The 18,130-nt window shown below is 44.5% G+C and overlaps 1 protein-coding gene across 2 annotated transcripts in view; it reads right to left on the bottom strand.

The window, feature by feature from the left end:
* BRD4 (bromodomain containing 4) overlaps window positions 1-17,830 on the bottom strand; it is a 79,955-nt gene extending 62,125 nt beyond the window's left edge. Inside the window, exon 1 of one of the 2 annotated variants that reach the window (XM_037055729.1) lies at window positions 17,595-17,830. The gene's annotated coding sequence lies outside the window, so the exon portion shown is untranslated. The remainder of the gene's footprint in view (window positions 1-17,594) is intronic. The other variant, XM_037055739.1, reaches the window with a different exon arrangement.
* Window positions 17,831-18,130: the final 300 nt, after the last annotated feature.

The following is an 18,130-nucleotide window of genomic DNA, read 5'->3' as shown; positions in this document are numbered from 1 at the left end:
CCCAACATGTCGCTCCTCTCTTCCCCTCTAAAAGAGCAATAAAAAAATGTTCTCAGGTGAAGATTTAAAAAAGAGAGAGTGCTTCTATAACATTTCTTTGTAACAGCTTCTTTAACTAAAAATTTTAACAATCTACTTCCTACAACCAAAAAACTGGCTTAACAGAAAGAATACCAAACAATCCCTAAATACACAATCAGTCCAACTCCATCTGAGGCCTAAAAAAGAAAAGAAATCCCATGCTAAGGGAGTCCTGGGCAGTCCAGGCTAATTTCCTGAGATTCTAGCACTTGGGTCATGATGTCAACTTTATAGGTCACGCCCTGGGCACTGTATCAACAACCCTCCTCTGTTGGGCACAAAACTATTCCTTAGTCATAGAGCACCACACTTGCAGATGTGGGCACTCTGGGGAACAAATGTCCCCAAAGTGCTTGCTCAAATGCAGGAGGGTCTGGCCTGGCACTGCATACTTGAAACCAATGTGTCTGTCTTAATAGCAGAAGTGCCAAAAGCTTTATTAGGTGATTATTATGCATAAATGGGCAGAATGCTCTCCCATTTTGAAAAGATTCTCACCTTAGAATTCTTTAGCTTTCACAAAATGTCACACAATTCCTTTTTCTTTGTAAAAATTTTTTTATAGATTTCATTTCTTTATTCTTAGAGAGAGGGAAAGGGAGGGATATAGGGAGAGAAACATCAATGTGTGGTTGCCTCTTGCATGCCACCAACTGGGGACCTGGCCCACAACCCAGGCATGTGCCCTGACTGGGAACTGAACCTGCGACCTTTTGGTTCACTGGCCAGTGGTCAATCCACTGAGTCACACCAGCTAGGGCCAAATGTCACACAATTCTTTTGCAGTAGCATATTCATCAACTCAGGGACCCTTGGCAGGGGTGGGAGATGCAATGAAGGGACATGGGGGTAGGGCCTGGGGCAAGCAGGCTATGACCAATTCCAGCTAAGCAGCAGTTTCTTCTGTGATGTCCCAGCAGTAGATGCCCTAACCTCAGGCAGAACACCCAATATGGGCAGATGTAGAGAGACATACGGAACAGGGACACATTTCAGTGGCTCTGACTATACTGTGGCATTCATGCTTCCTTCTTCCTCCCCCAGAGCAAGGCTGCAAAGCAACAGGCTGCCACTAGGCAGGCACCACTGCTACAACATTCCAATACTATCTATCTGTCCTTACAAGCAGGCAGCTCACCCACCAAGGCTCTCAGGCAAAAAACATGACTCAACAACTGCTCTGGAGAGAGCTGTAAAGAAGTGACTCTCATTTCTGGCTACACAGCGAACTACTTGGGGAGCTTGTTTAAAAACCCGTGTGTGGCCCTGGTTGGTGTGGCTCAGTGGTTGAGTACCAGCCAGCCTGCAAATCAAAGGGTCGCTGGTTCGATTCCTAGTCTAGGGCACATGCCTGGGTGATGGGCCAGATCCCTGGTAGGTGGTGCACAAGAGGCAACCACACACTGATGTTTCTCTCCCTTTCTTTCTCTCCCTTCCCCTCTTTAAAAAATAATAAAATCTTTTTAAACACGCACACGCACGTGTGACAAGTAAAAGAGCCCTGGCTGGATAATTCAGTTGGTTAGTGTGTTGTCAATCCTTGGGCACAGGGCACATACAAGAATCAACAAATGAATGCATAAATAAGTGGAACAAACTGATGCTTCCCTCGCTATCTTTCAGATCAATGAAATTTTTTAGAAATGGAAAGAAAAACAAACAGCCCTGGCTGGTGTGACTCAGTGGATTTAGTGCCAGCCTGTGAACCAAAGGGTCACCAGTTTGATTCCCAGTCAGGGTATGTGCCAGGGTTGTGGGCCGGGTCCCCAGTAGGTGAGAGGCAACCATGCATTGATGTTTCCCTCTTTCTCTTTCTCCTCTCTCTAAAAGCAAACAAATAAAAACTTGAAAGAACAACAAAATACTGCATGTAAAGCAGGAGCTGACTACAAAGAGGCACAAAGGGAATTTAGAGAATTCTCTGTATCTTGACTGTGGTGGTGCATTTGTCAGAGTGAGTTTTACAGCACATAAACTTAAAATGAATAAGCAAAGAAACCATGTCCGGGCCACACCTACTTCAGACCTGGTGTTGGGCAGGGAAGGCAGAGACAGATCTAGATGCAGAACAGCCTGGTCTGAATCCCAAGCTCCAAAGCTAACCCCGGGGGACCTTCAGCAACAGATATTGTAGATCAGCTCACCTGTAAAAAGTGATTCACAGGGCCCACACACACTCAGGGTTGTCCCAAGAATAAGCAGGCTTACAAATGGTTCCAGCCATCTCTAAAGTGCTCAGTGTTGCTCAACCACAGCTACTGGAATACTGCTGAACTAAGTGTTAAATGTGTTTCTGAAAGAAAAAAAAGTGCTCTGGTTTGAGGTAAATAAAGACTCTGTGACTTGTGATTTACACCTGAGACAGCAAAGCAGCAAGACTACAATTCTCACAGGAGTAATAAAAAAAATCCTTTTTGGATAAATGACTATGGCATTTCCTGCATTCCCATCAATTGGGGAAGAGGAGCAACTCATAGCTTAGAGCAGGGGGAAGTTGATACACAGCTTTTCAAGAGAGTGTTTAATATGCAGGACAGTTCATCACTCTTTTGAGAAAACTAACTTATCCTGATTGAGCAAAGCTACTGTGTACTATTTTATATTAAATGATTCATAGAGGACCTTAGCCCAATTTTAACATTTTGATTCATCTCAACACTAGTAAAGATACTGCCACTGCAATAAAGGATGGGGAAGGGGACTGACTCCTCAGCAACAAAGTGGTTCAGAAGGAATAACATGCACTAAACAGGACAATACTGCCTGTTGCCTGAGGTCTCCTGAGTAAAATGTTTAACTGTCATCACACCAAAATGTAACAAAGCCAAACGAAGGGAATCACCTTGCATCACAACACCTTTTTTCACATATGATATCTCACAGGGTTATTTACAATCAATATTCCCCTGTATTTTGTGCCTGGTGTTCATAGGTACAGACCTTATCTGTCACTTTTAACTGACGTGACAGCCACTAGCCACCATGAAAGGCCAAGGCTGACAAACCACTTCCTGGCTGTTTTACACTGAGATGTTTCCAGTTTTCCAAGTGTGGACATTACAGGGATGAGAAGGAAAGGATCAAGAAACGTTTGATAACCTATTATTACATGCCTACCTCAGTGGTCCCTTCTGTAAAAGGTGTGTAACAAAGCTCCTGACCAAAGTGTTAAAAACAACATTCAGAGAACACAAATGGAAAAGGCTCCCACCTGAAAGCCTTACTCTGCCATCTGACCACTCAGTCACAGCTCATGTGAAAAAATGTCCGCCCATCCCTCGCTGTCATTACTTTGATCACGGGCATCTTTAACTACATCACACCACAAAATCCCAGCCCATTCTACCCCTCCATGAGTCATTCATGGAAGGCATACTGTGCCAAAAACAACAAAAAAACAAACAAACAAACAAAAAAAAACAGGGACCACCAGATCCTCAGCCATCTATTTGCTAGCATGAATGCACTCTGTGCATCTGCCAATATTGTCACTGGCAGTCACTAAACAAGCTCCACACAAGGCCCAAAACTCCTTTTTAGAAGTGTTGGGCCCTGGCTAGAGTGGCTCAGTGGATTGAGCACCTGCCTGTGAACTGAAAGGTCACCAGTTCGATTACCAGTCAGGACACATGCCTGGGTTGCAGGCCAATCCCCCATATGTGAGAGGCAACTGATGGATATTTCTCTTCCTCTCTCTCTATCTATCTATCTATCTATCTATCAATAAATAAATAAATAAATAAATAAATAAATAAATAAAATCTAAGGGAAAAAAGTGTCAGCACTAAGCCTTAAGACTGCACCAGGGGACAAAGCAGTCATTTCTAGAAAGCATCAGCTATGACACCAATCAGCTCTAGGATTGCCTGAACACCTATCTCCAATAGGCAAACTCTGCACGCAGCTGAACATCCTCCAAGCTGCCAGTGCCCCATTGGGGGGATTCACGCAGCAGCCAAACCCAGCCTGGCTACAATGCCTGTTATGGCTGGCAGGCAATGTACTAGCAATAACTTTCCCAGTTAAGTGCCAATTTTCCCTGTGTGTCCACATGCTTAGGGAATGCAGCTGGACTCAGACCAAGGAGCGATTACTAAATGCCTACTGAGCTTCGGGTTCCATGTATTGGGATATTGTATTCTAACCTCCTAAAAACTTTGCACACAGTAGGAATTAGGATCAAGTGTTGCAGCTGAGGATGCTAACGTAGAAATCAGTCATTTATCTGAGGTCACAAAGCCTGCAGGGACTCCAAGGCTGCATGATTTCTCATCCTATACCAAAAAATAATTTTTAAGGCTTTATTTATTTTCAGAGAGGGGAAGGGAAGAAGAGAGAAATTAATGCATGGTTGTCTTTTGTGTGCCCCCTACTGGGGGCCTGGCCTGAAACCCAGGCATGTGCCTTAAGATGGAAATCAAACCAGCGACCCTTTGGTTCACATGCTGGCACTCAACCCACTGAACCACACCAGCTAGGAACAAAAAAACATTTCTTGATTGATTCAGGCCATACACTTGAAAGACAAAACTGTATGACTTTTAGAAGATAATCAGATTCTTAAATTCACCCACATTAAAATCGAGATCTGTTCCTCAAAAGATGCTTAAAAGGGGGGGGGGGCGGGGCTACACCCAGCTAGGGGAAGATATTTGTGAAATAAATTACCCACAAAGATCTTGTACTAGACTCTACAAAGAACTCCTGCAAATCAACCTAAAAAGATAAACAAGTGCCCTGGCTGGTGTGGCTCAGTGGATTGTGCTTCAGCCTGCGAACCAAAGAGTCACTGGTTTGATTTCCAGTCTGGGGCACATGCCTGAGTTGCAGGCCTGGTCCCCAGTGGGGGGACACGTGAGAGGCAACCACACAATGATGTTTCTCTCCCTCTCTATCTCCCTTCCCCTCTGTCTATGAACAAATAAATAAAATCTTTAAAAAAATAAACAAACAAGCTAAAAAACTGTGAAAATGAGGTATGGTTACCACAACACGGATGAACCTTAAATGAGGAAATGGCACAAGTCTGCAAACGGTATGCTAAGTGAAATAAAGCAGTCACAAAAAGACAAATACTGCTTGATTCCATTTATATCAGGTATCTAAAATAGTCAAACTCTTAAAAGCAGAAAGCAGAATGTGGCTACCAGGGGCTGGGGGAGGAGGAAAGGGGAGTTGTTCAATGGATACAGTTTGTTTTGCAAGATAAAAAAGTTCGCGATCTGCTGCACAACAATGTGCAGCACCTAAAAATATTAAGAATATAAAATTATATGTTGTTTTTGATCAGAAAAAAAAAGTAGGCAAATAGCTTCAAATTCCTCATCTGTAAAACAGCGATAATACCCTCACAGAGCTGATGTAAGGGGCAAATGAAATGCAACAGAAAGTACAGTAAGAACTCAACAACACTATTAATCATATCATTAAAAGTAAATGTCATGATTTAGTTATTAACTCTTAAAATATTTTCACATTTTATGAGCTTGCAATCGTAGAGTAAAACCAAATGGGCTGTGGGGTCTGGCCTGTAGCCCACTAGCATGAGCTCTATTGGCAGGCTTCATTCACTTCAGTTGACTCTAGGCAGACCCACAAATGACATCTTCTAGAACCACAGCTCAGCCTGCAGTCCCTACTTAAACCTTCATTCATTCTCTCTCTGCCCACAAAGATAATGAACCAAATGAGCCAGTCCTGCCCCCAAGACTCTGCTCACAAAATGGGGGAGAGGGAAATGTATGGAACAAATGCAATGGAAGATGTCAGATAAAACAAATTCCAGAGGGATAGGGTTATTTTCTAGGGCAGAGACTAAACAACATGACATTTACCTAAATAACTGGAATTCATTCTAGTATGGATGATTTTGAAGGAAAAGCCCCTACCCAATGAATGCTAACTCTCCACCTCACTTACCCCATAGAGTGCTGGCTTTCTTAAGCCTGAGGCTCTTATAGGGAGACTCCATCTCCAACTTCCTATGGGAAGGGCAGAGGGAACATTTCTTCCGCTACACAAATCAGGATTCAGTCCCTAATTATCTTTCTCACCTTAAATGCTGGCCCTAGCCCCCTCCTCTTCTCTCTCGCTATAGCTCAAGAGAGACCTCTCCCACCGTCCTGGCAAAGCCCCTGAGCCTGGCTAGACCCACCCCTGCATCACAGAACTGTATATCCACCTGCCTACAAGGCAATGTCAACCTGGACACCTCAGGATGAGCTTCTCTTCCCTAAACCTGTCAAAACAGGCATGATATGAGTGTTCCAGCTACCTTCAAGAGCTTGTTTGCCAATATGGGGGTAATGGCCACTATGTGGGATAACCCAAAAAAACCTAACGTTCCCATCACTGCAGGAAGTTCCACTGGACAGCAACTGCTTTTGAAATTGGGTGGATCACTGTGAAATGAGAAAAATCTAAACTGGACTCTGAGAGATGAGGGGATTCTAGAAGCAAAGAGCAAAGACACAGAATGGGATAGGACAGCAGACTATCACAGAGGCCAGGGGCTGGAAGTACCCAGAATGGGAGTCTGGTCTTATCCACATGCAGTGGGGTTTTAGAGCAGCAAGAGAATTATGCTGCAATCAATCTAATGTATTTGGATCATATACTCTCTCATTAGATCACTAGTCCAGTTTTGCATGGAGCTTGTCGACTATTTCTACCACTTTCTCTTGCCTGAATTTTTCTCACAGCTACTTAAGAGTCAAACTCTCCTTCAATAAGATCAATTGTCATTTTAACACAATCAAAAAAAAGGTTTAAAAGTAAAAACACCCTGAGCCCTGGCTGGCGTAGCTCAGTGGATTGAGTGCGGGCTGCGAACCCAAGTGTTGCTGGGTTTGATTCCCAGTCAAGGTACATGCCTGGGTTGCAGACCGAGTCCTCACTTGGGTGCACACGAGAGGCAACCACACGCTGATGTTTCTCTCCTTCCCTTCCTCTCTCTCTAAACATAAATAAAAATAAAATCTTGTTAAAAAAGTAAAAATACCCTGCCTGGTGTAGCTCAGTGGATTGAGCTTGGGCTGCGAATCAAATGGTCACCAGTTCAATTCCCAGTCAGGGCTAATGCCTGGGTTGTGGGACAGGTCCCCAGTGGGGGCCACGTGAGAAGCAACCACACATTGATGTTTCTGTCCCTCTTTTTCTCCCTCCCTTCCCCTCTATAAAAAATAATAATAATAATGATAATAATAAATAAAAGTAAAGTAAAAATCTGTTTCTTTGGGGGCACACTTGTTAAATGAATTGCATTAATTTTCCAGCACTGGGTCTCTGCCCACCGTTAGAGATGAGGATCCCTAGAACACCTGCCTCACTCTCCCCCAGTCATGTTTATATTGTACATGGCACACAAACATGGGAAACACCTTTTACTCACCACTGAATCCTCATTGCACACACAGAATATCACGCAGTGGCTGATTGCCCAGTAAGTCCTGCACTGGCAGAATTACCCAATTTAGCATGTTACTTCAGGCAGGAAATTCCCTTTAAACAAGAATCCCTAAGTGGGAAATAAGAACCCATGAGCTGGAATTCAATTCCACCCTACAATAAGCAGTGCTTCAAGACTGAGGCTCACCATAATTGTAAGAAATCATCTAGTTCACACCCCTGACTTACTGAATGAAGTCTAGGGTGCCTGGGCTAAAGATGATACCTACCCTCAGGTTACTGACTCCCTCAAACTTTCTCTTCTGTACTCACAGACCTTCACTGGAATATCAAAAAATGGAGGTGAAACACCCACTCAAGGTAGCTTGATGTTCTAGTGAAAACCTTTCCAAGGTGATACATTAAATGTGATACACTTAATGAAAAGGAAATCTGCCAAGAGTAATGACCCTCCCTGACTAATCCTCATGTTGCCCTGGTGTCTCCAAGGGATAGGTGCTTGCTTGCAGAACCGTCCAGGTCTCTATCCAAGCCACAGCTGTCCTCACAGATGGACCAGCCTAAACACCTAAGCTCCTTTCCTATGGAATGCCTCTCTTCTCAGACTGTCTGGCCTGACCTCTTGGAGTGCAATTCTGAGGTCTACCTCATGCTCACTATGTACCATTCCAAATATCTTCATAGGGCAATTCCTTTCTACTACTGCTCATTGAAGATAAGTCAGGATCACATGAGCTCTGGAGCCAGCACTGTTACCAGCTCTGTGCCCTTGCAACCCTAACCCAGCCCAAGTGACTCAGCTCTCTGGGCATCAGCTTTCTTATCTGCAAAATGGAGACAATACTGAGGACTTAAGGAACACATAGGGCCTTAGAAATCCAGCACCTGGCTCACAGGAAGCACTCAAATATTCACTAAAATGGAGCAGTCATAAACATATGCTGAAGCTCGTAGCCTGGGGATGGAAGCATAGTGAGGAAGGAGAAATAACCCACATTACAGCTCCATATATTAAGGCTGACACAGACAGCAGGATGATTCATGTCAGACTTCACCATTTCAGAAGAGGTGAGCAGTTAAGTAACAGGGAAAAAAGGTCCATTCAGAAAAGGTAGTTACCCTTTACTGGGAAGTCTACTCTTAGGCAACTTTTGCTAAAAGTCTTGATGTTTTTCACAAGGAGTCAATGCTCAATGAGAAGCACGGTCTCAAGATAAACAACAGTAATGTGGGGTTGTGGAAAGCAAGCAGAAAAAGCCACAGACAAGGGAGGTAACCTAGCCCTCAAAAGTGCAAGGGAAAGATGCTTGCATGGGTTCCCAGAGCAAAAAAAGGAGAGATATGTCCTGGGAGAGGAAACTGAGAACAGGCGAGCTAAACTGCAACTCAAAAGGCCTCCAACACTGGTAATCTAAAACTGCATTCCTGGGATTACAAAGATATGTTAAATTATATTGAAACAGATGAACAAGAAGGTGGTGTCATTTCCAGATGACAGCTCATCTGTCAGCTCCAATGACTCCTAGTGCCAAAAGGAAAACAAATGAAGACATATACACACAACTTTTTTACTTAGCAACTTTCTGAAAGTGAAAGCCAAGTAATTTTTAATGGTGATTACAAATGAAACCACATGGATAATACCACTTTTTACCAAACTCTTTAATGTACACTATCTTGTTTGTTTCTCTTAATGGCAGAGAGAAACTGCTATTAAGTAACAAGTCATGACTGTTCAAACAAGACTGTAATTCAACTGAACAGAGAGCAATGGGATTAATTCAAGCCAACAGCAATAGTTAACTAATGGGGGAAATATCCACTGGCACATACAAGTTTAATCTTTACACTAGTTTAAGAAGGAGCAAAAGTGTTTTTAATATGCTTTATTTTTAGAAGTAATGATTTCTTTCTATCCTCTGACAACTCTGCCCCAATTACAGAAGTATGAATTATTCAAGTTTATGGTAGTGTATTTCCTATTCTTTCACAAGACAGGGATTTGGGGATGGAGAATATAGCGGCATTATGCACACCACCTGGTGTAGCATGTTCACAGTCCTAAGCATAAGCATATTATGCTTAAGAATGGTCTGTATCCCTCAGTCTAGAGGTTCAAAGGCATGCAAGAATGTATGGCCCACTGAATAGATCAGGTGCTAAGCCACAGCCATATTTCTAAGTCCACCCACATCCAATACCACCAAGTGATCAGGCTGGCTAGTGACCCTTTGGGTTACCTTGGCAGCAAAGCCTCCAGGCGAACACCAAGTCCTGGGGAAAGTTTTAGGAACAGCAGGAGCTTCAATGAAGAGCCCCAGAACACAAATCATCTTTCATCTACAGCCCATGTGAAGGCCTATTCTGGCACATTCTAATATTCCTTATGTCTAGGAAAGAGAACAAGTTGAGACAGTGGTGCACAAGGGCCCTGGACAGGTTTGTATACTGCTGATATACAGGTTGAAACAACAACCTTTACCATTACATGCTTCCTCAACTTCACCACATCACTCCCACTCCCTACAGAGCTTCTAGCAAGCAGTGGATACAAGAAAAGGAACTAAAGATCAATACAGTTCACCTGCTCCTAGAAAGCATATCCAGGAAGGTCACCCTTAGGCAAATGATGAAGAAATAGATCGCAAAACAGCGGGGGGGGGGGGGGGGTGCAGGAGCACAGACAGCAAGAATCAAGGTACCCACAGTTACCATTAAGCAGTATTTAAAGTGTTATTTCATACAGTACTGATATGACCCACAAGAAACACACTTTATCATGTACACAAGACATAAAATCAAAGCTTTATAAAATACCTTTGAACACCCTTTGACATTTCTTTTTCCTTACACAAAGACTGCAACCTGCCCTGGCTGCTGTGGCTCAGTGGTTGAGTGCCTGCCTGCAAATCAAAGTGTCACTGGTTTGATTCCCAGTGAGGGCACAAGCCTGAGTTTCAGGCCAGGTCCCCAGTGGGGGGGGGGGGGGGGGGGGGGGGGTGGNGGTGGGGGGGGGGGGGGGGGGGGGGGGGTTCATGAGAGGCAACCACGTTTTGTTTTTTCTCTCCCTCTCTTCCCCTCTGTCTAAAAATAAATAAATAAAATCTTTTAAAAAAGGACTGAAACCTGTTTAATTTCATTATTCATAGTTTGAAAAACATAAATAAGAATTACTTTCTCTTAAAATCTAGATTATGGTCAAAGGTCTTGGAGCCCAAACCTACTTTCCCATTTCACATATGAGAAACTTTTTGAAGCTTAGGAAGGTATGCAACTGGTCCAAAGCAAGTATAGTGTGTTCCTACAGCCCAGTTCCTCCCCCTGCCCGACCTGTGCTGGCAGGTTCCCACACCATGCAGTTCTACTTCAACCCTACCCTCCCAATGACAATCTGCTCCCACAGATATGTGTTTCCTCAACACAGTGTAAAGTGTTTTAAGTGTAAAATTCCCAAATTTATCTTTCTTTTCTTTTACACAAAACAAAATCTCAAATGCCAAATTACCCGCAGGCGTAAATGTGTCATTGCCTGGGGTAGGACGACTGGGGAAATCAGCCACCCACAAGGACAGAGGAATTACTAATTCCTGTTCCTGGAAATTACACAATAATACCAAGCCCAACACCCCTCCCCTGGCACTGCTTCCACAGTGTTCCACTGTCTGTGGACATAACAGCAACTAGGAATAAACAAGGAGTTTCAGCCTCAAGAGGACGAGACCAGGAAGGTGACCACAAGTAAGGCCTAGACAGTTTTTCCCCAAAGCGCTGCAGGCACAGCAAAGCAAGCACTCCCCATCCCCCAATACAGAGGCAATACAGAGACTCCCCTCATTCCCCAAATCTGAACATAAAGAAGATGGCAAGACAACACCCGTCCCCAGCATACAGAACTACCCCCCCCCTTTTTTAGGGATTATGTAACTTGCCTGAGCTCAAGGCCAAAAGGGGGTCAGGCTGGGCCTGAAACCTGACAGAAGACTCCATAGTTGCCCCCCTCCAGTACACAGTTCCACGCAAGCCCAACCAGCACTGCTATCACAGCCCAATGTCCTAGAATTTCCTACACTGGGCAAAACAGAACAACATTCATCAAGGAAAAGATCACAGAATAGCCTATACCTGGGTGAACCAAAGAAATCTTTATTTGTATGTCACAGATCAAAAAGAAAAAAACGGCATATGGATCAGAGTACTCTTTAAAAAATATATCTTCACCTGAGAGGGAGGCAGGGACAGAGAAAGAGAGAGAGAAACATCAACTGGCTGCTTCCCACACAAGCCCCAACCCGAAAAGAACCCACAACCTAGATACATGACTGGGAATTGAAACCACAATCTTTTTGTGTATAGGACAGTGCTCCAAACAACTGAGCCACCTCACAGGACCATTCAAGTACTCTTAACTGGCATGTGAAAGCTCAGATTTACCAATCTCTGAAACAAATATGTTCTCCAATTGGGTTTAACACAAAAGGCATTCCACATGGACTTGGATCCTAACAGCAGCTAGTACTGGTGACTGGCATGGACTGGTTCTTCTGGCCAACAGGCCCAAAGTCCATTAGCAGGACCTCAACCTCCCAGCAAGGAACTCCTCTTTCAGCTGTCTTGCCTCCCTTTCACGGAAGCCCTGACTTATGACACAACCTTCAAGAAGACCTGAATCCTTTCACCAAGGACAGTTGTTAACACAATTTAAATCAGGGCCAAAGAGGTATGAAAGGATGCAGTGCTTGTACACTGGAAAAACTTCAATACATCAGCAACTTCAGGCCACTGCCTTTCTTCAGGTAAGCAGGTTTTGATGAAACAGACAAGTGACAGTTTAGGACTGAGTATGCATTGGACCATGTTGCCCTGCTGGCTCATTTCCCCATATTTTTCAGCAGGATCCTAGGGTAGAAGCCCCCAGAACTGATGCATTTCCATCAATCTCATCATCACCACTTTCAATCTTGCAGATAAAAACAAATTCTCACTTAAAAACCCCAACCCCCACTTTAAACAACCCCCTCCACTGGTCCCCTCTCACAGCTCACTTGGAGGAAGACACACACACAGTGGGGGCGGGGCCTGAGAGGCAGCAAGCAGATCTTGGTGTCACATGTCTGCCTGGTGCACTTTCCTAGCCTTCAACTGCAGGACTGTCTTAGCTACGTACCTAATCCCACTTCAATTCATGGCCATGGTCAATAATAGCAAGTAGCTAACCATGAGAGGGTACAGCGTTCATTTTACCCTCAGCTGAAAGATTTGTAAATGAAGTTTGGGGAAGGTTGAGTGACAGCTGGAAGGTCACAGAGCAAATAGCAGGGCCAGGATTCAAACTGGGGTCTAACTGGTGGTATTGGTCTTTGGAGTAGGCTAGGAAAAAATGAGACAGGATGGGACACCAGGAGGCCACTCAAGCCCTCCCTCATCACACTCCCCAGGACAAGAGGTAACACTGACCTGCTAGTGTAAGGCCTGGAATTCAGGAAACAAAGTCCAGCTCTGGGCAACAGTGAGTAAAAAAGGTCAAAGAGCAAGATCCTGAGATACTTCTGCTTCTCAGCACAAACTTTCAAGATGACAATTTGTTTGTAATACAATCGCTATGGGGGGGGGTGTTAAAAACTTCACTCTTAACAAACAAGACACTGTGAAGCTGTGATCAGAGAAATGGAAATTAATGGAACTTTTCTAAAAAAACTAATCTGTATCAAGTTTTCAGAAACACACACCCTTTGCTCTAGCAATTCCCACTCTAGACATGAAAAGGAGAAAACAATAATCATGTGCAAAATAAGCAGAATTCAATTATAATATGTGCACATGTTAGAACATTAGGCAACCATTTAAAACAGCATTTTGGAAATGTTCGTTCACAATGTAGTATTTCTGAAAACTTAAGAGTTCGACCCAATTTTTTTACTCATATGTAAAAAGCCTGGAATAAAAATGGAATTAAGAGATTTTGTAACATTTAACATCACCTTAACACTCTGTATTTTCCAAATTCTTCAAAATGACCACGTACTACTTTTGTTTAAAGAAAAAAACCCTTATGATCTCATTTTCGAATGTGGAACAACCAGTGCTATTCCCCTTCAAAGTTTCATCAAGAATGGAACAGGTGGCTGCTTTGCCCAAACTATGACCCTAGACTCATTCTTCATCTATTTCTGTAGAATGGAACACGGATGCAATGTAATGAATGAAGTTCAATCACCTGAAGACTATTTAGATCAAAAAAAAAAAAAAAAGCTTTTTAAAACACCCTTTACTACATCAGGAGAACAAAAATTTGGGGTGCATATTCCAGATTGTTTTATGTGCCTTATTAGCACTTAAAACCATTCTCTAACAATGAACAATTCTTAAAAAACAGGGAATCAAACCACACAGACTGTACTACATGTCAACATGCTGACATCCTTGCACTTTCACTTCCTCATACTTTTAAATGGCCACACCATACTCCATTAAGCTTTTGTTTTAACCCCTCTGTAAAAGCACCAGAAAACCTATGCTGTTAAAAAGGTCACTCTGTAGCGCTGTCTGGTGTGGCTCATTTGGTTGGAGCATCATCTTATAAGGAAAGGTTGTGGGTTCAATTCCCGATCCCGGCAAGTACGATCCCAGTCCAGGCATATACGGGAGACAACCAATTAACACACGTGTGTGTGTGTGTGTGTGTGTGTGTGTCTCTCTCTCTCTCTCTCTCTCTCAGCAATGAAAAAGAAAAAAAAGTCCTTGGGTGAGGATTAAAAAAAAAAGTTATTGTGTAGCCTCAAAAATTTAGTTACCATGAACCAACAATTCCATTCCTAGGGAATTTCTGAGAGAAATTAATATGCCCACACAAAAAAGTTGTATATGAACATTCATAGCAGCATTATTCATAATAACCAAAAAGGGGAAACAATCCAAATATCTACCAACTGATGAATGGATAAGATATTGTATATCCATATAACACAATACCATTCAGTCATAAAAGGGATACTGATCAATGCTCCAGCAGAAGCCTTGAAAACATTATACTGAGCGAAAGCAGCCAGACACAAAAAATTATGTATTGTATGATTTCTGAAATATACAGGATAGGCAAGTACTCAATTATATACTTTAAACTGGTGAACTGTATCATATGTGAATTATACCTAAGCTGTTATACCTAACATTCAATAAATACTTGGGCAATGAATATACTAATAAAGAATATACATACCAAAAAAGCTATTTTACAATATTACTATCTTTTTGTCTTCCCTTGTACACAGTAAGAGCTCAGGAACTAACTGTTGAAATGGATTGGCCAATCACATACACATGAAATCAGAATATTAAAAAGAAAGTGCTCAATGTCTGTTTTTTTAATATCAAGTTTTTACTGACAATGTTGAGATTCACATTAAGAAATCCTACCCATACTGGTTTATTATTATGCATTTTATCTCTCTATTAAAACATTTTTCCAGGTCAGGGTTGAACCACAGTCTAAACCCACTCACCACATTTCAAACTACCAAATGGAAAAATACAGTAGAGAGTACACAGAAGCAATTGCATGCCATTGTCTTGACTTTTCCAAGAAACTTAAGGTTCCTAGTTAAAATTCACATACCCTGTGGAATTCACAATCACTACTAACTGTGTCTGCTGTTAACAACATTTATTACCTTGAGGAATTATTTACAGTGACTACTATGGACATGCCAAATTCTTGCTCAATTATCTTGCCAATTTTTTCACTCAAAGAATATTTTGGGTGCTCTTTCTTCTAGGTAATAAGAAAACAATAGAGAATAAAAATAGGCAAAGCGAAACAAACAAAACCTTGCCCTCATGGAACTCAGGAGTCTAGTAAAAGGAAAATAATTTAAGAATCTTATTTTTACAAACTCAAGTCTTATGAATTAGATGTCAGCATCGGCAAGAAATCCCTGCAATCCTCACTTTGCCGATGTGAAATGTCCAGTCTTTTCTAAACACCCCAAAATCACGAATTCATGAAATGTTAGTAGCAGTTTTCAATGACAGGCTTTTCTTTCATTTCTAGAGATTTGCCAAGAACAAAGACAAACACTATCTACTTCACAAGTTTATTCAAAACCAAGAATCCAAACACTTTACATGTATATAATTTTGACAGAGGACAGTGGGTTGTCCGATTTAACACCCCAGAATTTTCAAATCACTGGGGCACCAAAATGTTTTTTTCTTCTTTAAGAAAATAAGACTCCAATCACACTCTAGAATCTGTAACTCCCAAGGCGTTCAATAACCTGAATCGTGTAACACAAAAATATCCTCTACACCTAAAAGCAAAAGTGCAATGTAGTACTACAAACACAACAACCGGCTCAAAAAGATAACTATTGGAAACAAAGTTTAAGACATTTACTCCACAGCTTGATCCCTTAGATACTGTTTCCTACCAAGGTAACGGGTATGATGGACAACAGCAGGGAGCGGGGGGACGCATTTGATTTCAGATCAGTCTTTTCCTTCTCCACTTGGTCAATGGAAACCATCTGAGAGTTTTATCTGCCCCACGTTGAAGCATTTGGGGAGAAGGGGTGGGTTATCTACAATGCCTTGCTGAAAAGATAATTCCTAGCCAAATTAAACCGAAAGGAATATTTTATTAAAATTGTTGGCAAGGTCATACAACTGCCATCCAAAACCTTCTTGAAATTGAAATCGCCTTCATAAATCTTATAGAATATCGCTTCCTTTGCAACTTCCAAGCACTACCAATTCCAAGGACTCACAATTTAAGGAACTTGACAGCCTCATTCATGAAAATCTCCCAACTGTTATAGCACCCAAGGGCCTCTGGCTTAGAGATAGTGAGACTTGATTTTGGTAAACGGGCAGCTACAACCCACTCAAAGGTAAGCGAAGACACTTTTATTTTCATGAGGCACAGACTCCAACCAAGGGGTCACTTCTTGCATCAAATTCACAGGTAAAAAATTAACCCAAGGACCAAGACCATAAACCCTACCAGGTTACACAAAACAGTGAGTAAACAACTAAACAAAAACACTTCAAAAATCAAGACCAGGCGTCTTGATAAAAGGGAGGTCAGTCAGCCACTCAGCAAAAGCACATGACTCATCCAAAGGCCTGAACACCGTCCACTACACCAAAATGGGATTTCCCATCTTCGTCCAAGGCCGGACCTTAGGGGCGTCTCAATCGAGTAAAGCTGTGCTATTTCCGTTGGCGGGGGTCATTTTATTTCCTTGGATCACAACTCCATCACATTCCCACCCTAAACTACCACCCCATACAACACCGCAAACAGACGACACCGAGGTAAGGACGCCCAGCGAGCACGGACCGAGCGAAACAAAGCGCCCAGCGAGAGGATGCCAGGCTGGGTGTAGTTGGGTGAAGAGGCCCAGACTCGCCCCCAGGGCAGGCGTGCAGCGGCAGCCTGTTTCTGGGGAACAGCCGTATTTTCCGCAAAGCTCCGGGGACACTCGGGAAGGTGAGGAAATGGGGGCGGGGGCGTGCTGCCCCAGTACGGAAAGAATCAAGGTGCTAAGGCAGGGAAAGAGCGCGCCGGGACCGGCCCACGTGAGCAGCCGGTCTGAGGCCTAGGCCGCCCAGGAGACTGCAACGCCGAGGCCACCACGCCGAGCTCGGACTTACCCAAGCCGAGCGAGCCGCTGGCCTAGCAGCGGCCGCTTCCTCCTCCTCCTCCTCCTCACTTGACAAAATGGCGGCGGCAGGAAGTGCCGGGCGCCTCGGCCCGCCCCCTGCCCGCCCCCGGCCGCTCGCCCCGGCGCAGCGCCCGCTGCCCGCGCCCCCCGCCCCGCCGACCGGCTCGAGCCCAGGTGCGTCGGTGCCAATGACTGAGTAAGCCAGGGACTCGATGCCCGACGCCAACAGCGCAAACGACCTCAGGACGAGCGAGTGGCGCGGAGACACGGGAGGCCCGCAGGCCTGAGCCCGCGTCGCCCCGGCCTCCCCGCCCTCGCGCCGCGCCGATGGCGTCGGAGCTGGCGCACCGGCCCCATTACGCAATGCAGGTGACGCGGGGCGCGCCGGGAGCGCTCGCCTACCGCCTCGCGCAGCCCGCCGCTCCGAAGGGCACCGGCCCTCACCTGAAACGCTAGGCCGCAGGCCGCCCCCGCCGGCCGCCGCAACCTCCTCCTTGCCCTGCTATGCGGCGTCGGGGCCCGCCCGTCGCTCCCGCCGCTCCGCTGCGCTCACAGGCCCCGCTCGCCGGCGAATACCGCCGGCAGCCGCCACCGTCGCAGCCACTGCTTCGGCTCGTCGGCTGCGGGAGAGCAGAACAAACAGCCCTACCGCCGCTGCCAGCGTACTGACGTCACCACGCATGCTGCGCGCGCGGCCTAGTGTCGCCTCCGCCCGGCGTGCGCGCCTCCGAGGCCGTGGAGGCGCGCGAGTTCCGGAGAGTAGGCTTCCGAGAAGTAAGTTAGGTAGGCGTGGGGAGCTGGTGGGTATTCTGCAGGTTGAGTAAGGAACTCAAATGGAGGCTGAGGGACCCCATAGATTGATTGGTGGGGCCCGGAGACCAAGGGAGAGGACTCTGAAGACCGGGAGAGGAGGCTGAGGGCACCTCGAGGACAAGATTTCTGAGGGAAAGGATTTCTGAGACCCGGTTCAGATTGAGGGA

The sequence above is a fragment of the Sturnira hondurensis genome, unplaced genomic scaffold (assembly GCF_014824575.4).
Source record: "Sturnira hondurensis isolate 20B ecotype Veracruz unplaced genomic scaffold, ASM1482457v3 Scaffold0000880, whole genome shotgun sequence".
In the NCBI taxonomy this organism is placed as follows: domain Eukaryota; kingdom Metazoa; phylum Chordata; class Mammalia; order Chiroptera; family Phyllostomidae; genus Sturnira; species Sturnira hondurensis.
The sequence above is the reverse complement of the archived record's forward strand: the minus strand, read 5'-3'. Positions and strand labels throughout refer to the sequence as shown.